The 24,142-nt window shown below is 45.2% G+C and overlaps 1 pseudogene; it reads right to left on the bottom strand.

The window, feature by feature from the left end:
* Positions 1-758: 758 nt before the first annotated feature.
* Positions 759-23,780, bottom strand: LOC119444561 (NEDD8 ultimate buster 1-like; annotated as a pseudogene).
* Between the last annotated feature and the right edge of the window lie 362 nt (positions 23,781-24,142).

Raw genomic sequence — 24,142 nt, 5'->3', positions numbered from 1 at the left:
TTACTGAACATGATACTAGTGCGAAAACTCTAACATAACAGTGAGAGGCAAGAGGAAAGCGATCGTCTTTCCTTTCCTCTCGCCTCTCACATATCTTTTATTTCGAGTTTTTGCGTTACTAAGAATCATGCTCTGCGTTCTTTTCGATAGCTACAAGTGCCAGGGCGACACTGTTGAAAGCAGTATTGCACATCGTAGTTGCTTGTCTCCATTGACATCTCTTGCAAATAACTTTGATTCTACAAGTCTTTGAAAGATGTCCATGCTTAATGCGGCGAAAACAACTTCCCATAGCCGTAAGGATGGTTCTTTTCTGTTTTAAGTCTAATTTAGCGTCGCACTTTTGACATTTAGCGTCGCACTTTTTGGCATGCAATGCTGCTGCGGACGAGGCGCGGGCATTCATTCCCTCTTTGCGGCGTCATTGTGTTATAATTGGGATGTGCCTTATGGGGACCGAGGTTAGGTCCACTATAACATTGCGTGAGTCGGCGAGCGAAAGAACACCCGTTCAGGCCGATGGCAGGAGCAGAAGCTATAGAACCTCGCAGCACGAGGAACGACACATGCACCTGAGCGCGGTATAAATAACAGGCCGCCGATGAAGCGATGGCCGCTAGAGGGCTCCCATCCCCCCCTTTTAGGATAAGCGCAGCGATGCACGGGCGCCCAAGAAACGACCTTTTGTGTCGGGCGGTCGGGTAAATCCGTTTCCGCGGTGGTAAAGTGGTCGAAAGCTCATACTGCTGGCGAGATCATCAGGTAGGTGGGTTTGACTCTGTTGTTAGCCACGACTTCAGCACGGCCGTAGAGCTCGATGGTGGCAGTTTTTCTGTCCGGCTGAGCACCTTGAAAGGGCCGTCGTAGGGAGGCGGAAGGGATGGAGGAATGCCTTCACGCTGGACAAACGCGGCTCGCTGTAGTCATGTCCTTGCTGACAAAAACGCCAGTCGACGAAGCATCCCGGCTAGGGAAAGGACGCAGGCGTTGAAAAAGGAAGCGGAGCTGTCGAACGTAACTGTCCGGATCGGGCGTGGCTACAGTTGCTGGCGCGAAAAATTCATCAGGCATATGCAACGTTGTGCAGCCGAGGTCCTCCTTGAAAAACGAGCGCATGCCAAGCAGGACGACAGCAAGATCTTCAGCCCAAGAAGCGCGAACCTGGCGAGCCATCAACGCGGTTTTAAGTTGACGATGAAAGCGGCAATAACCACATGCTGCGGCAGGTGCTAAAGGAACGGTTCTCGCAGCAGCGGGATGTTTGCGTCCAACCTACTGTCACTGAGAAGCCGCCGCTTGCGACGTGGTAGATTCGCCGGTTGCCGAGCTCCTCTTCGTTGAGAAGCTGTTGAAGACGCCTGCGCACATCTACAAACGTGCGGTGCAGCACCGTCGTTTTAGTCATAGGGATTGGTTTCGTGGGGCGCGTCCACAACGTCGAACTCCGCAGCCACCTCCGTTGAGAGTGCGAAGACAGCGTGGTAGATCGTCGCTTGTTGCGAAGTAATGCGCCGAAAGGTCAAGATCCACGAAAGGTACACGTGTGTAAACCAGGCTGCAGGATTCTGTGACCAAAGCGATGGCAGGTGAATCTGCACCGTGGCGATGCCCTCTGCGCCGGTGGCCAGTCTGTCGTTCGTGGTCCCTTCCATGATGTGGCGCTCGCCTTGCGATCAGGTCCGGGTCACCACGTTATAGGAACCGACGTTAGGGCCACTGTAACAATGCGTGAGTCGGCTACCGAAAGAACAACGGACCGGTGAGGCCGATGGCAGGAGCAGAAGACTTTTTTTTTCTTCTATTTTTCTAACCTCGCAGTACAAGGAACGAGACGCAAGCACATGCACCTCAGCGCGCCACAAACAAAAGACGGCCGATGAAGAGGTCGATGGCTGCTAGAGTGCTAGAGGTTTACCGCTGGTGTCGTTCTGCCGGTTCTCCAGAATTCGTTCTCGACTCTCCTGTTCCAACTCGAAGAACCAGGTAGATGACGAAGCGGCACTCACCGGGATGATATTGAGGAAGCGTCATCCTCGGTCGAGGTATCGCGCTGTTCGTTTTTTCTCTGCCCATGATCGATGGTGGTTTAACACTAATTCCCCGTGGGAGTGCGCGGAGTAGCACAGGCTACACCATCGCTTCGTAGGATTCCTCTCCAATGCCCAGAGCTTGCAGACCTGTCATGTGCACTTTATTGCAATCGAACATGTGCCGCAGATCACGCACATTTTTTGCAGAAGTGACTGGTTTTAGGCGTTGCATGTGGCCCTGATCCAACCGTAAGGGTCCCCGCAGGAGTTCGATGACATCAGCATAGCGCTCTGAAGTCGCCTGCATTCCGGCAATCACCGCGGCAGCTGCTCCAGTGAGCAGCGATTTTAAGTAGTTGAATCGGTCGATATTACTCGGCTCCGGATTCTTATGAATAGTGACCACAACCTGCTCCCTGATATATTGCCAGTTTTCTTCCGTCGAACTTTAGTACCTCCAGCTACGGTAGTATCGTTCTTCTGAATTCGCGTGGCTAGAGGCTCTTGAATCGTGGGTTCGTTTTGGCTGGCACTTTTCGTTTCCGTCTGTTGGGACCCAAAACTTCATTGTATATTCCAGTCTGCCCATGTAAGTTCTGATGTTCACTGTATTCTAAAATGGTTTCGAATTCACTTTCTGCGTCGTCTTCTCGGAGACGAAGCTCTATCGCTGCGTCTACATCTTTTAATTGCTGCTCGTCAAGCTGTAGAGGTTTTATAAGAGCACTCACCTCTTTCAGGCTGATGGCAGAAGTGGCGCCCAGAGGTTCGCCCGCTTTCGCTCAACTCGTGACTTGAGCTCGGATGGCCCTATGTTTGTTCTTCTAAGTATACATCCTCCTTGTTCAGTGAATCGTTGTCGGGTCCGGTTGGTGGTTCCCTGTGGCCTTGTTTAATCCTTTCTCGGGTTTCGCCACCAAGTTGCGTTAATTATTCGTCGTTGTAGTTGATGGTCGTTCAGGAGGACATTGTTGTTTCATTTATGTACTGTCATTTATTCGTCCAGCTACAGTTATACAAATAAGAGCACTTCCTTTAACATGTGCAGATCTCGCCAGAGAGGCCGTTATATTGTGTTTGCACACCAGCTCCTCTGAGTACTTCCACTTTGATATGCTCTCCCAGCTTCCCCGCATCCCTCTCCCCCCCCCCCCCCAAGACGTTCCCCCGGCGAGCCCAACCAGTGTCGTAAACTTGAGGAGTGTGTCAGGGTACGCCGAAGCCGTCGGCAGAGGGAAGCGCCGTTCTGTTTGTACAGCAGAGCATCTGGAGTATCTCAATTCACGATACAAGGAAAAGAGCCAGGCAAACACAGCAAAATAACACCAGTGCGCACAAATGTCTCAACAGTAACTGTGATGCAATCCACAAACACACCTGCCCAGTGAGGCGATCTGGGTACCGGAGCACGCGGGAATGGAGGGCAATGAAGGGGCTAACCTGCTCGCCCGAGATGCACTGCTCCGGGCCCCCTCCATCCCCCTGCTCAGGTCCGTCCTCTCACAGTACCTCTGCAATACGCACACTAGCACCACACTGAGAAGACAATGTCCAAGGTCCAGTCATTACCACACCAGATGAAAGCGCACTCATTCGCCAAGCAGTTCCCCCCAGTTTCGCCCAAGCACTTTCCAATCCTGTTTAAGTCATTTTGTAATTTAACAGAGTCAGCCTTATATTTTAACGGCCGATACAAAACGCAGTCGTCGCCATATAACCGAATTTCCGAGTCTATACCCTGATGAATATCATTTATCTAAATTAAATAGAGTGGGCCCGAAAACGGAACCTTGAGGCAGACCGGACTGAACAGGTTGAAAATGGACATTAATAACTACGGCTTGTCGACTGTTACTTAAATATTTTTAACCCTGTTTATTACTTTTTCGTCCACTTTAACCAGCTTCATTTTATATATCAGGCGGTTATGAGCCACACGATCAAAGGATTTAGCAAAATCGATAAATATGGCATCAATTTGTATAAGTTCGTGAATGTTGAGGTGAATGTCTGTAGTTCAAGAAGCTGGGATTCACATGACCGGCCTCGCTGAAAACCATGCTGGTTTGCAAATACCGATTATTCAGCTTAGTCACTCATCTATAGCCTACGGATAGCCAATCAATAGGTAATCGATCAAGAATCAAATTCCGGAAAATGCTGGGGATGACTTGGTAGTGCTTAGCCTAGCCCAAATACATGGCCAATACCTTGTGATAGCCACTCGATAGCAAATCAATACCTAATCAATAATCGACAAACAATCAATAAATTCCGGGAAATTCTGGGGTTGACTTGGTAGTGCTTAGCCTAGCCCAAAAACCAGGACTATCTAGGTGCCCATTAGACCCGCTCTCACTTTAGCATTGCGGCTCCGATGGAAGCTACGCAATTTTTTTTTACTTAAGTAGAAGTAAATGCATCTGCAATCAATGCAAGTGATGTAGTACTGCTGCACTAAATATTAACTGTTACATGTGGGAATCAGGCAGTTTGGCGAGCTGACATAGAAAGAGAAAGGTAGCCATAAATCAGTCGCAGTGAGGACATTCATAACTTAGGACGACCAGAGCTAACTGTGACTGCCAATAAATGCGATGGCATCACTTAAGCAGTGCACACTCTTTTAAAGGCGAACTTGAAGTCTTTCAATCATTTTTTTTTATTAGAATGATCTTGCATTTAACAAAAGTGAAGTGATCCGCACTAGACCTAGCTACGCGGGCTGCTCGGCTATAGAATATCCATCTTAATAGTGTCCTACAAAGAGTCTATTGCATTGTTTTATTGATTACTTATGATCAAGAGCTGGGGGATATTTTAAACCTGCTAACATCAAACAGATACAGCAGATCAATTAGATTTTGCTGGGCACCAAGCCATGTTGGAATACTAGATAATGAAGCAACTTATCGATGTGCATCAATGTCAGCATACAAAGACATAACAGACACAACACTCCCATATAAAGCTAGTATGCGCGCGATTCGGAAGGCCTGGAGGGAAAAATGGCAACACGAATGGGACCATTGTACAAGTTACATCTCGCTAAACCCGTACTTGGCGAGTGGAAGTTGTGTAGTCATCAGGAACGGTTCATTGAAGTAGTTTCATGTCGAATACGGATTGGGCACACACACCTCGCACGCAATTTTTTACATAAAAAAAAGACACACCAATATGCGACAATTACCAAGAACCGCTCACAGTGATTCATATTTTACTGACATGTAAACATATCGAAACAGAGACGAAAACATTTACAGAACTTGTATAAGTTACACATACCGTTACACCCTGCCTTAGTTTTAGTAGAGGATGCACTAGTGCCATTACTGGACCTTTTTAAATTTCTAGACTATACCGGTTATCTGAACAAGCTATACAGCAACACAGCTTTTGCTGTTTTCTAAATTTTTATTCATAACACCTTGCGTTTGGCGCAGCATAGCCTTAGTTGCTTTAGCGCTACTAAACCCCAATTAACTATGATCAAGAGCAAATGCTCCATATTGAATATCATAGACAAGCTTTATCTTCTGGCTAGTTCACTGAAGAGAAAGACAAATCATATGCGAAAGCCAGGCAGGTTTACCGGAAGAGAGATATACTTTGGTTACCTGAATCGGGGAAGGGGTAAGGAGAGACGGAAATTAAATCCACATGGTGCATTACAAATGAAGGCTATGAATAGTTTTAGAGGAACGTTCCACACTTGCACTAGACTTAAATGTACAACGTGCAAGTGTTTCTATTTTGCTCAGAGAGCTTGAACTATGGCAAGCAGGTAACTAGAAAGCGCTTTGCTTGAAGCAAATGGCAACTCCTCCAAACAACAAACCCTTAGAGATGGGACACATGCGTAAACTGTTACAAATTCAAAAGTTATCAGACATGCCGTAGCGGAGGGTTCCTGATTATTTTGACCAACTGGCATTCTTTAACGTACACAATATATGCACATGCGAGTTTCTGCACTTTGCCTCTACCAATGAAGCAAACGCCACAGCCAGGCGTTGTGGCAAGTGGAACACTTTTTTTTATCAAGCAGCCCAAAAGCTATATATTTGTTATTGTCCAATGCTGAATATAGTCGCGAGGTTAAAAGCATTCAAACGTTTAGCAAAAAGGTAAAATAAAGACTCAGTAGCTGCTCCATTAAGAAGGCTTTCTTAATAAAGGAAAAGCAAGGTTTTGTGCAATGTCTTCTACCAAATGAGAAGTTTTGATAATATAAAATAATCGACGAGAGCAGACAGCTAATATATGCTGTACCTGACTGTGGGGAAAAAAGAAATTGGTTGACATTTAAGATTTTGCCTATATCGTAACTTCAACAGGTCAATTTTTCAACAAGATTTTTCCTTTTCCTATAAATTTCGTTTTATTAAACATCGGAGCGCATGCACGTTTTTTACAATGTTCAGCTAATGGATATGGTAGGATCAGTGGCGTAGCCAGAAATTTTGTTCGGGGGGGGGGGGGGGGGCTCAGGTTGCAGCGCGGCCTCCTCCTTATAGAATTTGTCGAGGGATCAAATGCATGAATAATAACTGCATTGTCAATTCCGTTGTATATTAGATGCTGCAAACGAATTATTGAACGCTATGCACTGTCCATTAAAATATGTATGATGTCATAAAAGAATAAATTCATATGCCCCAAAAATTGTGGCAGAAATATCTGATATCAATGCTTCCGCGTTTTTTTTGTCTAATTAATAAGTAAAGAAAACATCACATGAACTTTAGAACTATTGACCCTTTTCGGGGAGCAGTGTGTTTTAGAGAAACGAGATGGCGCTCACGGCGGCGCGCCATACCTCTCCTCAGCGACCGCGCACGAATACGAAACCATTACCGCTTCTACCTTGCTTCTATGCGATCAGCTGTCGAAAATGCAACTGAGTTTTCGCTAACACACTGTGCTCCAATCATGCTAGATTGAATAATGTGGATTGAGGACGTGTGCAGTAGTTGGCTGCAAAAATAGTGACTGGCATGTTAAGGAATAGAATGAATCTGTGTGGCGAAGTTCGCGGACCGCTGCTGCAACTGTCCAAACGTGTTACCGGCACTTCGTGATGTACGGCTTTCCTCGAGGATACAGAAATTTGCTCATCCGCCAGCCTTGTATCGCTAACCTTCAAAGAAAGGGCTTCATCCCCATAACGTCGGCAAGAATGAGTACCACTCGTTAAACAATGACAAAGGGAGTAGCACCGCTTCCTGTCATATTAAGTTTCGCGCACGTTATCTATACACATCTGTCCAAATGGCAGGAAAACTTACGCCCACTTTATCGCCGACGTATCAAGAATAAGTGAATACTCACACTTGAATATATGTGCGCTGTATACACGCAATAAATGACGGACTACACCTATAGCGCACTAATGGTCGAAGGTGAATGTTTCGTGGTGGTCCACAAGAGTAAACAAGTTACTAGCTGTAATATATATTTGCTACAAGGTATTACAATGTACAAAACCGCTACGTTTGAAGCCTTGTGCGCAGAAAGAACAAATCTATCGGATCCGGAACTGAGCACACCCGCGAGTGATTAGGCAGAAAATAATCAGATAGGAACTTCACTGAGTCAGAAACTGACAAGCCACTGCTTCAAAATATTTGCCTAATAAAGAACAAAGAGCAAAACACACTAATCCTGACTGAATATATAATCGGACAGCTTGGAATTCATATTTAGCCCCGCTTTTAGAACAAGCACCATATACGCTGATTATGCCATTATGTTGTCATATAAGCATCATGTTGCCTAACCTAATCAGCTCCGAAAGCGCTCTTGCATGTTCTCTGAAGCTGTGATCAAAGCTTCGTGTCGTCCATCTAGTCACCGTCCATGATATCTCCGAAAACAGAGGTTTTCTAAGCCACGCCGGCGTCATACACTTCCATTGTAAACAAGGAGGCAATGGAGGCAGTTCAGGCAAGCAATGGACGCGTCACCACGTGATCAAATATGGCAGCACCCACGGGATTGCCGCGAAAAGGGTCAATATCAGTTCGAAACCAGCAAAGCAGTGCATGCAGCTTATATGAAAAACGTAAAGGTCATGAAATGAATAAGTTGAGGACAAACATTTTGATGAATCTTTGTCATTCAATAACCTTGTTTACATTTTTCTACATGTGCAACGGCCAGGAAGAAACCTCAATGACGCTATCCCTCGTTGCAATCGATAGCTCACTAGCAGCTGTAATTCGTCGTGTATTGTAATTACACCGAGATAATACTCGCAGCAGTGAGTACAAATAAGAAGTGGGAGTTCTGCAAAATATATATTAGAAATTGTGAAGATAGAATGGAATATTCAAATGCGAAGATACAACTCGCTAAAGGGCAAAAAAGAGTCGCTGGAAACAAAGTTCACTGCTTGTATACACAAAACCAATAAGATATTTAAAAATACGTATGAGTCTCCAATAAATCTACGTATTTAAGCAAACGTTAGTGTATATAATTCGTCAAATAAGACAAATAAATGTTGCGCAGTCATAGATAGTAAACTTTGCGCACAGAAAGACAGATGATCTAGGCAAGAAAATAACTATGATCGCAGAAATCGTGATATGTACTTGGGCCATGCAGCGGTCGCGACAGCGCCATGTGGGTAGAATAATAGAGGAATAATGCATAAATCAGTACGCAAATGTTTAATTTAACTGTCTGCACAACGCCAACAATTATTCTGCACCCAAAATTAAAGGAGGGTATTCCTTCGTTTCAAAAAAAAAATAAAAGCAGGTAGCTGAAAATGAAAGAAAAGGACAAGCGAAGGCCACAGATGATGCGGCAAGTTGAACTACCCAATATCCGAGTGTGTTTTTGGCGAACGCCGCGTGGGCCGGGCTTTCAATGAGCAAGGTCGGTCATAATTGGTTATTGGTATTCTCGCGAATTTTTGTATTCGCGTGATAATTGTGATCATGATGCTAACTGCTAGAATAAACGGCGAAAATTTCTGCGGTTTTAAAAGCTAATGAACGGTCACACGTTTTCATAATTAAGAACTTATGGACCTGAAGGAACAGTGCTTTTTACTTGCATTGATTTTTGCTGCTTCGCTATCTAAAGGACGAACTTCTCTCGGCGGGAAAGTTGAGCGAAGCGGTCAATGACTTCAGACACGTTGACGCCGACGTCTCTGTGGCTGTATAGAAGCGCCAACCTAACCATGCGTTCCACAGACATTGTAGAGCGCAAGTAGTTTTTTAGTAAACTCTTGTTAAAAAAATATTCTCTCTGCGCTGGCAGTGGTCACTGGAAGGGTGACTAGAAGCTGCAGCAGTATTCACACATTTACGTAGAACCTGCTGTCGCAATGAGAGATGGGCATCTATTCCGGTGCTAAAACCTAAAACAATCCCTTGATGTCGTTGGCATACTTGTTTAGGTACCTTGCAGAAACAGTAGGCTGTTCGATTCCAGCGATGTCCGTCGTTTCGTCAGGAAGTATGGAGAAGCAGCCTGCTTTTGAATCTAGGCTTTCTTTGATAATGTCACCATAAATTTCTATAACTTGGTTTTGTGCGTCCGGGCTTAAATACGAGGCATTACTGGCGCAACTTTCCAAATGGTTCTTCAGATATGTATCTCCACAATCAGCTCGCATGCGAAGAAGCACTCTGAAAATGCCTATTTTCAGCAGGGGCATTGCTTATATCCATAGGGCCCCCTGTCCCTGTGGCCACGGAGAGCCAGACCTTGTCGCCCGCAAAAAAAAAAAATCGCAATAGTAGGCCATTTACTTTCTTCTGTTTTCTCATAATTTACTTTGCCTACCCTGGTCCAGCTGATCAATCACATTGGGCACGCTTCCTGAAAATGTTTGGAGAAAATTATCAGCTGCTAGCTGACGGTCACGGGGATATTTAGTATTTTCGTGTGTGTGGGAGATTGCAAGCGCGCGCTTCCATTTATGGAACGGCTTGGACACGCGCGTTTTGGTGCGCGCATGTTGGCCCAAGTTTATAAGAACATTAACCCCATAAAGTTCTAGAATTGAAAATCTTTTAAAGCATGCCTTTGGAAATGTCAGCGCACCTTTCGCGTCAAAAGTTTATGAGAACTTTATACCCATAAAGTTCCGTAATTGAAATCCATGCGCTCCGTATATTCCGCGGCCGCTGCGAGGTGCCGCAACGCGCCCGCTCGCTATCGAAAAGCCGATGAAAGTTTGTGCTCGGATGGGGCTCCTTGCGTTACGTGACTCCAGGTGCAAGGACGTTGTCACGAAATCCAGCCCGAGTTCGCAATGTTCGTGCCGAAATGTCTTTTCGAGCCTGAAAAAGACATTGTAGACAAAATCCAGAATGATTGCAGGCGTCGGTGGTAGTTTTGGTCGGTGGTGCATGCCCGCACGAAAAAATTTCGGGGGGGGGGGGGGGGGGGGGGGCTGAAGCCCCATCAGCCCCCCCCCCCCCCTGGCTACGCGCCTGATTGGATGGCAGTCAGTGTAGCTCAATGGGTGAAAGAGTGCACCTAACATGAAAAGGTTGTCAGTTAGGTTCCCAGCAGCGGTATGCAATCTTTCCTCCGTTTCCTTTATCTGAAATATGGTAAAAAAAAAACAAATGAAAACAAACACTTCATTTTCACTATGCTTGTCTTGGCATCAGAGTCCTGTCACTTTTCTTGCTCCTAAATTTATTGAGCCCATCTGTCCTAAGTTCTTCTCTGGTTTTCTATTAGTAAGTTATGTGCTTGGACATGGCCATTAACTAGTTTACATGAAACCGTAGACACCACAATGTAATAGTGAAGCCAGCCAAAGCTCGTAGCATATACATTTGCTAGTAATCAGATGTAAATACGCTCGAATGGTTGCGAAGTGCTACTATATCCTGTGAAATTTCTCGGCGCAAAAATATCCAGAGCAGACAATAAGTAAACCTAATGGACAAAAGTACTGCACACACTCACTAATTGAAATGCAGCAAAACCTAATATGCAACGTCGACTCGGGCAGTACCCTCTTTCCTTCAGTCAACACTCCGTCAACAATCCTGTGCAAGAATCATTGCGCAGTAGAAGGAAATGTTGAAACGCTTGACTCGCTGACATAGAACTGGTCTAATTTAACAATGCATCTCGTAGCCTCCAATGCACAGTACAGAGTTAGTGGGATGAAGCATGGACCTCAATGTGTTTTGCCGCACATTTCCTGGAGATATTTCTTAAAACTGGTGCTTCTCTGAATTTCCACCAGTTGCATATATGGCTTGGGTTCTGGCCTAGTTTATTTTGTCAAGACCATGCCATTTTGTGCCCGTATCCCTTAAAGGGATACGGGCACAAAAGTTGGCGGGTGTTTTTTTTTTTTTTCGGAACATAAGTTGAACTGTTGAAAACGACGAATGCAAGCTGTTCTGAAAAAAAGAAAGAGAAACACCTTTCTTTTTTGCGATGTTCTGTTGCACCTTGCCTCCAAGCGACCGCCGGAAGAAGCTGAAGAAGCCGGAAGAAGCCAGTGGATGTGGTGTTTCTTCGTCGGTAGCGGCGGCAGCCGCGTCTGCTTCGTCGAGACCTGGCGTGCTAATCAGCGGTATATTTCATGGTTATTGCTGGGCACATGTGACCGTAACGTCGATTGAATCTGATCACCATTACGTTTCGCGATTGAGGGGTGCCTCATTTAGCGAAATCAGGCGCGTACGTAGCTGTCGGGCAATGCTTGTAGAACCAGGCGCCGGCAGCCCGACGACGCGTGTCAGTGGTTGGTAGATATGCGGTGGTTACTCCATACGCTTCCGACGCAATTGAACAGCTCAATCACCCAAAATTTATTGGATCTGGTGCGGCACAGGGTGCTATAACCAAATGTCAAAGCATAAAGCGGGGCGATCGAGCAGCGCGGTACCTGCAGCGAACCGACGCGCGGCAGTGATCACAGATGCCAGCGCGACTGATACAGCCCAGGTGCTAGATTTTTATTTTTAGTATTTATTTATTTATACATACTGTCAATCCCAATAGGGATTATAACAGGACTTGTTATAAAGATATATTTGTTTACATATATTTTACGTTTGTTTACCTGGAATGGCTTTTCTTTCGAATGTCTGAATTTGGAACAAGATTCGCTCACGGTGAACCTTGTGTTGGTTGTGGACACACTTAGTCCCTAAAATCATAATTTTCCGCTGGTTGTTTGTGCACCCATAAACTCCACAGTGCTGGCCTGTAGCCTTTTGATGAGTATATATGCCATTATTTACGAGCGTAAGTCATTCGTGACAAAAATAAACGGAAACATCGAAGGAAAGCTATGCAAGCGCAAGGCAAGCTCACAGTGTAGACCGAACAGGCAACACTGACACATACTCTCCACGCCAGACCGTCGGGAGCGCCCTCGTGAAAACGTCTATACCACGAGAGTTTCGTGACGTCACGCATTCCAATCCGCGCGGGTCGAGCGGTGTGGCGCGCGCTCACAAAAACGCCAAAAATAAAGCCATCGGCTCAAAAATGAGCTAAGTGACTACATCTTTTCGGTGTAACCGCACACTGAGGATTCATTTGCACCATGTTTGTAAAATGTTCAGATTTTGTCTGTATCCCTTTAACGTTTGCAAGCAAAACAGGCTTTAGTAGCCCGCAGTCATTCACTTACCAATTCATCTGCAATAGAAATTCCAGACATCTAATACTGCGTCCCATTTAAAGGGGCCTTGAACCAACCCTCGGGCTTGGTGAAAAAAAAATTGAGGACGCTTTGCCTTTAAGAGTAGAACGCCTTAGCGTTATCGAGCCCTGTTCGCATCGCATCGTTCGCATACGGCAAGTACGCTGCGTTCACTGTAACACTGAACGTGGGAAATCCAGCTTACAAAGACCAAGCCAACACCGATCCCCTTAAAGTCGGCTTCAATTTTAAACTAAAATGCATGGCTGGAAAGACGTTTTTGCCGGGGCAATATAAGTGCTCTTATCTAGAATGTGAAAGCCCTAGCACCTTTTTTTATTATTTTAATAATTGTTGCGACGCGCGCAGGCCTGGTAGAAATGCTGAAAAAGGGTTTTGTGTTGAGTTTCCTCGTAGCAGAATTAGGTTTTCTCGTACATTCAAATTACAATCCGACGGCGATTCAGACGCCGATTGGTAAAGTTGTACTTTACTATTTTTCTGGCGGATTGCACTAAGAAATTCTATTTTTGTTCACCAAAACCTTGCACCACGTGGAGGGCCTGCGCGGTCGATGTGATTGGATAATTTTCTCCGCCACCCACGATCACACGCCGGTTGCCGACGCCGGATTTTCTGCGACACGGAACCCTAAACGCTATGGCGTTAAAACAGTCCGCTGGTAGCATACGCTGCTGTGAACATCTCAGCCAAGTTTTGCTGTGGTACGCGGTGCGTAGAGCTCGTAAGCGGAGCGTGAAGTTACCTTTCTCTCAAACGCTCTCGTTTCAACAGAAGCCACGATCCTTACTATCTTCTGTGCGCTTTATTACTGAATAAAGCACATTCCAATACGCGGCTGCCATTGGTCGCTGTGGTCGGTTACACCACGGCCGCCGCGGGGTGCCGCCACGAGGACAACCGCGTTGGGCTTACGTTTAGCGCGTCGTGGGCACAAAATCGGAAGTCGTCTACGTCCACATTCAAAATGAAATTTGAACTGAGTGCCGCAGTGACTTTTGGAATACGGAGCGTTGTGGCCCCGGCCCACTCCGCCGTAGCCTTCGCAGTGCAAGGCATTGAACAAGATAGGGGGAGTACAGCGGATGCCATGTTTGATTGCCAACAACTCCACTTGTGCTGAACGCATTGAAGTACTTTTTGCGGCAAAGTATTTCTGAAATAGCCTATTTTTACCTCAAATGTATTTCTCCATTTCGATAAAGTGGTTGAGGCCCCTTTAAGGCCAACAAAGCTCATCGGTCTGTTATTGGATCCAGTATTTCTCAGTAATAAAAAAAGTGCTGTTACTTAACACACTATGTGCATACAGGACCACTGCAGGGCCTAAGCAAAAGGCCTTCCTAGCCAAGTTCCGCAGGTATCAAACCGATGCAGTAAGAGCCACTTGCAAAGAAAATTCTGTAATAAAACATTTCTTCTGTTCTGACAGTACTTGTGGCTCTTGAGCTCCAGCTTAGAGGGCCACTAAAGAGTAAGACTAAATCAGTTTGCACAGCTAAAGCATTCTTTAAAACTCAAATTTAGCCAATCTTGAAGTCATAGATTGGCTATTAGAAGCTGACATACCGGTGAACGTTTCAAATATTGAATTTGATGCTTAACCCTACACCAGTACATTAGCGTGACGTCACAAATTTCTAAGCATCTTTTTGTATTTGGACTGTGCTGGCTTAGCACAAATTTCAAAAGCATGCGATGTTTAATATTTATCTCCTTTAAAACAGGGTCTGTTTTTACCGACAAACGGTAACTAGGCCCTCAAAATTGATGACGTAACGAGAAGCTGGTGCAGGAACTTCAAGGTGGCGTGGCCACCCGTGTTTCCTTTCAACTCACTTTCTGGCTTACCACTCTTCTCGCAGTAGGAGTGACATTTCTTGGCATTGTCGAAAGGTTTACTAATGCAAGTGATATTTTTTTTCTTTAGTCTCCTTAAAAGACAGAACACGGCAACATTTAGACGACACAAAGGGCCAAGCGAGGCAAGTGCGTGGTGAGAAACTTGAAAGCTTGACATAGAAAAGAAAGGTTACATATAGCGACGCCTCTTAAAGATCGTATTTTCCACAAGAATAATTATAATGCAGTAGACCACTCACTGGCACTGGTATGATCCTAACTCGCAACGATCACGCGCCCAGTGCTCTAGTATTGATCTGTTTAAAAATTAAGTTAAATTATGGGGTTTTACGTGTCAGAACCATGATCTGACTATGAGGCACGGCGTAGTGGGGGACTCCGGAAATTTGGACCGCCTGGGGTTCTTTTATTTGGTTTCATGTCGGTCTCACGTTCGTTTCGACGGTAATTCAGGGCGCAGGCTCCATTCCCAAGCTTATCACCCCTGAAGAAAGCCGAACGCCAGGCCGGGGTACACTTGTACCCATTTGAACCCGTGGGTACCCGGCGGCGGTGGGAATCGAACCTACAACCTCCCGCAGCCGAGGCGGGCACTCTACCACTAGGCCACTGGCTTCTGGAGACCTGTTTTCTCTGGGATTGCTCCCAGAATAGTTGTGCCAGACGATGTCTTGGCATCAACAGTGAAACCCACCTGAGTTTATGCAACACCTCAGGTGGGCAGATAGGGTGACTGATCGTGTTCCAGTAAGCCAACGTCATCACCGGTGCAGGGTTCACCATTTCAGTCTGCTTCCAGGTGATGCGTTGGCCGCATATAGTGCAGGGACGCCCCCCGGGTCAGACATGGGTCGGACGCTCACAGAAAACGCTGATTCCCCATGGGTGAAGCTGACCCAATCATTCGGGCGCAGCGACGACACCATGTAACCTTCCCAATCTCCTGATGCAGCGGCATCGCCAGTGCCGCCACTCGCAGTTTCGGGCAGCCCAGCCGCCCACCACTCCTCTCGGCAGACCAGGTCCAGTTCTGCTCACCTATGGCACATCCCACTGCACCTGAATTGCAGGAGGGGGTGGACAGCCCGCGCTGAGTTTGCCGGGTGCCTTATAGGTATTGGGTACAACCGTTTTCCCCCTCACTGCCGCCACGCTCCTCCGTGTCCAGACACGCAGCGTGAGCTCCCCCTCTTAGCCGAGTGGGCCGCCTTTGCACCCGCACGTTGCCCGTGACCCACCCCGTGGAGGTGGCGAGAGCTCCTATCCAGAGGCCGCGACTCCACCCAGGCTAGATTACACGGACACGCCACCATCCGCACCGTTCAGGCACCTCTGTATCATGAATGAATACCGGACTCAACCAGACAACCGACTTCCGAGATCCGACCTCCACGCTGTGGCCTCCAGTGAGCTGGATTACCGGGGTGCGCAACCAACCCCCAGCCCTAACAGCGCAGTAATCGACTCTCTGAAGGAAAGCAATTCCATACCAAGGCTTCCAGGAAGTAGGTTCCAGGAAGTACACGGTTGTTTTCGCATTTCGCCCCCATCGAATTGCGGCGGCCGCATTTAGATGTGGGCGAAATGCGAGAACACCCGTGTACTTAGATTTAGGTGCACGTTGATCTGTGCCAGCTGCTGTTTGATCTGTGGTTCTTTGTTGTTCACAATTTTCCAACCGTGGCTGTGATGCTGCAACTGCCCCTCCTTGATAGCAAGAGATGACAGCTGGGGTCTATAGCACATGTTACAGTTCGCAGGATTTTGAGTTTTTTTTTTTTTTAACCAAGTTTACCTTGTCCTCGCTCTCGCTGAATGGGACATTGCCACGTGCTGCCATACGGTGGTTTAGATTTTTTTCAATCAAGACAAAGCTTCCTGCGAGCAAATTAAACAGTGAATAAATCAACTTGCCATACAAAACGACCCAGCAAGTGCAAGAAGCATCTTTCAGAAGCACATAGTTCAGTTTCAATTAAATACTAGCAATGATTGTGGTGGAAGCAAGCAATTGCCTGACATGGGTATGAAATACTGCAAATCGAACGGACAGCCCCCTTTATGTTGTTAGCTGCATGTTTGCTAGCTCGGTATTCGTTTACTTTCACTTAGTCGTGCCTCACACAATAACACACACAATAATTACGGGTTTATCCATTAACTAAACAGCTGCAAGTGTGTTGTTGTTGTTCAATATTTTTTTTTTCATCAACAAGCCCACATTAACCCATTAGGGACCAGCGTACTTTTAAAAGTACAGTACCACTTTCATTTGTAAATAATTAAAGAAATATATTGTTTCTTAGTACGCCGTTTTGCTAGAGTCTTGCCAAAACGACCATATTGTAGTTTTTTTTTGTCAGCTGCATTATGCATGTGATCTATTCGTCGCCAAACTTGGAGAAGTGCTGAACATAGCAGGTGCTGCTGTAGATGCACCTTGCTTAATTTTTATCAAGCATATCATATGCTTCACGTAGCAGAGGTTTGTGTGGAAGCTTTAGAAAGCAATGGCGTAAACGATGCATGCACGACGTTTCATATACATTTCATATTTACAGCGTCGCGACAAAATGAATGTAGGTGTACTTTGTGAAGTACACTGGGTCTATGTGTATGCTAAATGGGTGTGCTTGTTCTGGAAGCACAAACGGTGGCTTTTTTACCATTATTTTTCGCTGACTATTTTTTGAATATTCTTTGCTGACTACAAACACCTCAGAGACAATTGCAGGTAAAAATATATTAAGTATTACAGCAAGGTTGCTATTATTCCTCCTGGTTCCTTTCTTGCTGCCGAGAAAGTTGACGCTCTTATCTTTAGAGTCAATAAAGTAGCGAGCAGAGTTGCATTAAATTTAGATAAATAAAATGCATTTAGATATAATATGAACATTATTTAAAACGACATAATATTTATGCAGGATTTTATTACAAATCCGAAAATAGGTGGGAGAAAACAGAAAACAACAGACTATCTATATTCCTCTGCCAAATGAGATGAGTTATGCAATCTAAGTAGAGCAACGCGCATTGGGGAACCAGACGTTGATCTCATCTCTTGAAAGGTCAGAAAATTCAAACGAAAATGTTGCCGACCAAATCATACAACATGACTGAAATGCAAAAACACATTTAATGGATGAGATGTAACCAGTCTGGTGAGTGTTTCAACTACCACTGATGAATGCTTTAGTTTTGAAAACCTGCATTCATCGTAAGATATCCCGTGTTGATCTGCATCGATAATATATTTTCATCGCGTGCGCCTCTCAAAGCAACGCCAAAGTCCTTCCCTGTTAAATCACGCTGAACACTCCAACAGTAAGAACACTTCCCAGCAAACAATATTTTCCACTAAAATGCTCATTTCGTTACCACAAGGTTACGAGAGCTTACGCAAAGTTTCACTCTTCGCTGCAAGCCTTTCGGTTTTTTGAAGCTCCAAAATATACCATACGCATTTAGTGACCTATATCAAATATTGATCCCAGAAAGGCGCAGCGTACTTTATAACGTACTCTATCGTAGCGTGTCATCGAATAAAGCGGCACTCATGAAACTTTCACAATGAACTTGCAGTGTGAAAGTATCATCGCGAACAAAAAATCACCAGAATGTAACTGGTGGATTTTTCGGGGTCCTTAATGGGTTAACATAAGCAGTACTTCTGGTCAGCACAAGTTTTCTGTACGTCAGAATGTATCATCCATTTTAATGTGGTAGCATTACAGAGGTAAATCATGGCCTTCAGCAATGTATGTAGTGGAAGTACACCCACAACTGCATTGGGAGTGGTATCCATTGGAGTTGCCTAATGAGCCAATTTGCATGCTCTCCAGTTTCTGCCCTACAAACATGCCTGTGAGCGTTTCTGTTCTCTGTGGAGTAACACGAAGGAACAAAAGATTTCCAAGTACCATATGATGGTGATTCACAAATCTCACTGCCACAACTGATATCCTTGAAGCACATAAGCCTGTCTGTGTATCATGTGGTTTCTATAATACGTTCAGGAAAGCAAGAAATTATATGGTGACATGTGGAAAAAAGAATAGGTGGTGTCAAGTGAGTGAAACTAAGTGGTCTCGCATATTCATGGCGCGTGGCACATGTGCTCACTGTGCTGTGAAGAAAACTGCGTGGTTATGTGCAATTGTGGTGCGTGTCACCTGTTGCCGTTGAGTGCTACTGGGTATGACAAACCAGCTGGTACTCACTGGTTTACAAAGTGCAGATACACGTTGCATGTTTATTAGCAGTTAATGTGGTACCACTGTCAACATTACACATAATAGTCCAATAATGGGATCTCACAATTCTAATGCATTGCAGTTGCCTGGGAAAGTTTTTTTTTTTCAAAGTTGCAAAATACCTGCCTAATAACCCCTAAAAAGAATGCAACACGTGGCAATTTATGTACGAGATTCCTGGAAGCACTAAGAAATTTATGTTCAGACCTCAACAGTAAATAACAGGAGCTACAGATTCAAAATCCGACAATGTGCATGGTCTAGCAATTTGCTCTGGGCGCAACGACACCCCGCAAAAATTTTGGGCTCCATAGGGCAGTCTATATCAGGTAGCTCACAAACGACGGATAGGTGGACATCAAGGCATGCATAACTGCTCCAACACGCAATATTGTCCTTGCAATTTAACAAATGCGATAACTGCATATCAAGGTAAATCGTACATAGACGGCATATAATTTGCACCGCAAACTGCAAATAATGGTCCTTTCACAATAGTGCAAAGACAGCTTTGTTGAAGAATAACTAGATCGTTGTGGCAGCGAGGATAGTCTAGAGGACAAATATTTCGTATTGCCTGTGAGAACTGGTAGCATGTAGGCCACCCTATGCTGACATGTCTCATGCTTGGAGGAGGCGTGGTCTCGAATATATATTTCGGAGCAAGTCTAAGGCACAACTATAGCGCAGTCGCGAACAGATAACATGTGAACCTTCATGGTGGTTATTAGCTGCACCCATCTTTTTACTAAACTCTTTCGCCACCGTGGCTGCAAGAAGGTGAGCTCTAAAGTTTGCAGGAAAAGCGGCGTGCTGCCGGGCTTCATTCATCATCATCATCAGCCAATATTTATGTCCACTGCAGGACAAAGGCCTCTCCCTGCGATCTCCAATTACCCCTAGCTTGCGCTAGGTGATTCCAACATGCGCCTGCGAATTGCCTAACTCCATCACTCCACCTAGTTTTCTGCCATCCTCGACTGCGCTTCCCTTCTCTTGGTATCCATTCTGTAACTCTAATGGTCCACCGGTTGTCCATCCTACGCATTGCATGGCGTGCCCAGCTCCACTTCTTCCGCTTAATGTGAACTAGAATATCGGCTATCCCTGTTTGTTCTCGTATCCACACCGCTCTCCTCTTTCTCTTAACGTTAAGCCTAACATTTTTCGTTCCATCGCTCTTTGTGCGGTCCTGAACTTGTTCTCGAGCTTCTTTGTTAATCCAAGTTTCTGCCCCATGTGTTAGCACCGGTAGAATGCAATGATTGTACACTTTACTTTTCAACGACAATGGTAAGCTTCCAGTCAGGATTCGGTAATGCCCGCCGTATGCCCTCCAACCAAATTTTATTCTGTAAATCTCCTCAGGGTCGGGGTCCCCTGTGGGTAACTAACCTAGATAAACATACTCATTTACAGACTAGACGCTGACTGGCGATCCTGAATTGTTCCCTTGCCAGGCTATTGTACATTATCTTTGTCGTCTGAATATTAATATTCAACCCCACTCTTACACTTTCTCGGTTAAGGTCATCAATCATTTGCTGTAATTCGTCCCCATTGTTGCTGAATAGGGCAATGTCATCTGCAAACCGGAGGTTGCTGAGATATTCGCCGTTGATTCTCACTCCTAAGCCTTCCCAGTTTAAGAGCTTCAATACTTCTAAGTATGCAATGAATAGCATTGGGGAGATATTTTCTCGTTGCCTGACCCCTTTCTTGATAGGTAACTTTCTATTTTTCTTGTGGAGGACCAAGGTTGCTGTGCAATCCTTGTAGATATTTCTTAATATATTCACGTATGCATCCTGTACTCCTTGGTTACGTAATGGCTTTATGACTGCTGATATCTCTACTGAATCAAATGCTTTTTCATAATCTATGAAATCCATATACAGAGGTTGATTGTACTCAGCAGGTTTCTCTATTACCTGGTTGATAACATGGATATAATCCATCGTAGAATATCCCTTCCTGAAGCCAGCCTGTTCTCTCGGTTGGCTGAAGTCAAGTGTTCTCCTGATTCTATTTCAAATTACCTTGGCGAATATTTCATATAATACTGAGAGCAAGCTAATGGGTCTATAATTATTCAATTCTTTAACGTCTCCCTTCTTATGGATGAGTATAATGTTGGCGTTCTTCCAGCTCTCTGGTATAGTTGAAGTTGTGAGGCATTGTGTATAAATGGCCGCAAGCTTTTCAAGCATGATATCTCAATCATTTATTAAATGTACTGTTATTCCATCTTCTCCAGCAGCTTTCCCCTGGTCATGTCTTTGAAGGCCCTTCTAGCTTCATTTATAGTTATAGAAGGAGCCTCTGTATCTGGTTCATCACTATTTCGAATGAGAGTATCTTGGCTCTTTTAGGCACTGTACAGGTCAGTATAGAATTCTTCCGCTGCTTTTACTTGAAATTGGTGATATTAGCATGCTTATCTTTCAGTGGATACATCTTGCCTTGTCCTACGCCTAGTTTTCTTCTCACTGATTTCACGCTGTCTATATTTTACTCCTTCCACAATGTTTTCCACGTTATAATTTCGGATATCCCTTACTTTCTTCTTATTGATCAGTTTCGACAGCTAAGAGAATTTTATCTGATCTCTCGAGTGGGACATTTTCATGCATTGCCGCTTCTTTATTAGGTCCTTTGTTCCTTGGGAGAGCTTACCTACTGGTTGCCTTGGTGCCTTACCTCCCACTTCGATTGCTGCTTTTGAGATCAACCTAGTTACGGTTTCATTCATTACCTGTTGTCTTTATCTTCCTGTTCTAAAGCTGCATTTCTTTGCGAGCACCAGCATGAATTGGTCTGCTTTTACTCTTACTGCGTCTAGGTAGGCCTGTTTGTTCATGACTAACTTTATTCTTTCTCTTCAAATTGAGAGAAATCCGAGCACTTCACTTGACCCTCCCTAACACTGCTATATCCTGCACTATGCTGGGATCGGCAGAGAGTATGAAATCTATTTCATTTCTTTTTTTTTTTCCATTTGGGCTTTTCCAGGTCCACTTCCTGTTGCTGCACTTCCTGAAGAAGGTATTCATTATTCAATCATTTCCGCGAATTCTACTAACATCTCTCCTTTAGTGTTGCTAGAATCGATGCCGTAGTTGCCAATTGCTTGCTCGCCAGCCTACTTTTTCCCCACTTTTGCATTGAAGTCGCCCATGACTACAGTATACTGAGTTTGCTCCTTTCTCATTGCTAATTCAACATCTTCATAAAACTGTTTTCGTTCATCATCGTGACTGGAGGTTGGGGCGTAGGCTTGTGAAACCTTCATTCTATACCTCCCATTAAGCTTTATTACGACTGCTACCCTCTCATTAATGCTGTAGAATTCATCAATGTTGCACTCTATGTCCTTATGGACTAGAAATCCTACCCCGAATTCTCTTATTTGGAAGACCTCTGTATCAGAGGACGTGGCCATTAGTTAGTACTGTATAAGCCTCACCAGTTCTAACCTCACTAAGGCAAATAATATCCCAGGCAATACCTGATAATTCTTCAAATAGCCCTGCTAAACTAGCCCTACTTGATAGGGTGCGATTGTTGAACGTTGCAGGTTCAGTTTCCAGTGGCGGCCTGTCTGGACGCAGAGATCTTAGCACCCTCTAAGCGTCGCAGGTCTGACCGCCGCCTTCGTCAGGCGCTCCGCAGCCGCTGGTTACTGAGGGTAAATGGGAGTCATGAGTGAGGTAGTGGCCGAATACTGCACCAGGGAGGCATATTCCTGTTCTGGTGAGGCAGTGACTTTGTTAAAGCTTCTAGTGGGCTTTCTTAATTTGGTTGCACCTGGACTAGTATAGCCCCACTAGCTCTCCGCGATATTTTTTGCCGGTTCAGGCGCCACTCAATGCCTGAAAATGTAGTGTACTGTGCTAGTTTCAAGTCAAGCTTCAGCCGTGAAATAAGAGCAGCTGCCTTTTCTAGATACTGCCGTGCCTGAGGGTAATGCTCCAGGTGAAAGGCCACGATGCGTTGTAGCATATGTAAACGGCAGAACAGAGCCGCTTCCTTGTTGGTGCCACCACTGATTGCAGTGAGGCGTTCCAGAATCTCACCATAAGAGTAACGGAAGCAATTTTCGCACTCCTTGAGTCGTTCGTGCCTCTGCGTCGAACAATTGGTCAACATTTCTCAGTCAGACGTAGCACCAGGCTATGTCAAGGCACAGCAGTGCATAGTTGCCCACTTTTGTCGGCATCTCTGAATTGCAGGTCCTGAACTCTGTCAGCTTCAAGCAGCTGCAACAAATCTCACTGGACTTCATTCGCTTCAGAGCTGCACGGCTGTTCTAATGGAGGACCATAGCAACACAAAGTGCCTTCCTTTCTGCCATGGGGAGAGCAATGGGCTTTCCAGTTTGGTCAGCTATCTGCATATATCTGCTGCTACCAGGCTCATCTGAATCAACAGAGGACAGAAGGCCAGCATCATCACAGATATTCTTCAGTTCAACTTGCATTTCTCGTTCTCTTGACTCATCAGCAGTTCCCACAAGAACCAGTGCCATTTATTGCCCGTTATGCCTCACACGTTGGTCTTGCAAGGAATGGCCATCCTGGATGACCCTGCTACCAGAGATTCCACCAGATTCGACACATGGAAGCAACTGTTTCTCGCAACTTCTGACCACTTTCTTGCAGCGTAATTTCAATCAGTTCAAAATCCTCGCGTAGTTCACGAGGGTTGACCCAACTGTTACTCTCAAGGTGGCAATACTAATACTTTGGCAATTTCTGTTTGGCGCCAATTTTGCAACGGCATGACATCTCAAGTCCTGAGGACAGTAAGCACACCTGGATCCAGCTGCAATTCAGTGGCATACCGCGCCACTAATTTATTGGGAATGGTGCCTTCATCATATTTCACAGTAAAAGGAAGTAGCCAGGGTTTGATGCTCTCATCATTGAGCTTCTTACGAACCCGAGACACAAGCTGGTCGTCCATTTTCGTAGCCTATATGCAACTGTTCGCCGCCAGTTTTGCAACGGCATGACATCTGAAGGATCCAGGATCCATCTGCAATTCAGTCGCATACCGCGCCACTTATTTATAGGGCGCGGTATGCGCCCCATCATTAACAGTAAAAGGAGGTAGCCGTAGTTTGATGCTTTTGTCATTGAGCTTGCCATGACATTGCCATGTCAGGTTATCATTCAAGCTTCGTACCACACTTCTCGATGGGACATTTGATGCACAGCAGGATACACTAAGTTTCGATAGTACTCGATTGAGCTTTGAAAACTGAATTACGAAACTGTTTCATATAAGGGAGATTTTGGAGCTTTAATAATAAAAGGACGTGTGTT

Source organism: Dermacentor silvarum, chromosome 3 (genome assembly GCF_013339745.2).
Source record: "Dermacentor silvarum isolate Dsil-2018 chromosome 3, BIME_Dsil_1.4, whole genome shotgun sequence".
Taxonomy (NCBI): domain Eukaryota; kingdom Metazoa; phylum Arthropoda; class Arachnida; order Ixodida; family Ixodidae; genus Dermacentor; species Dermacentor silvarum.
This window is presented reverse-complemented; position numbering and strand designations above follow the sequence as displayed.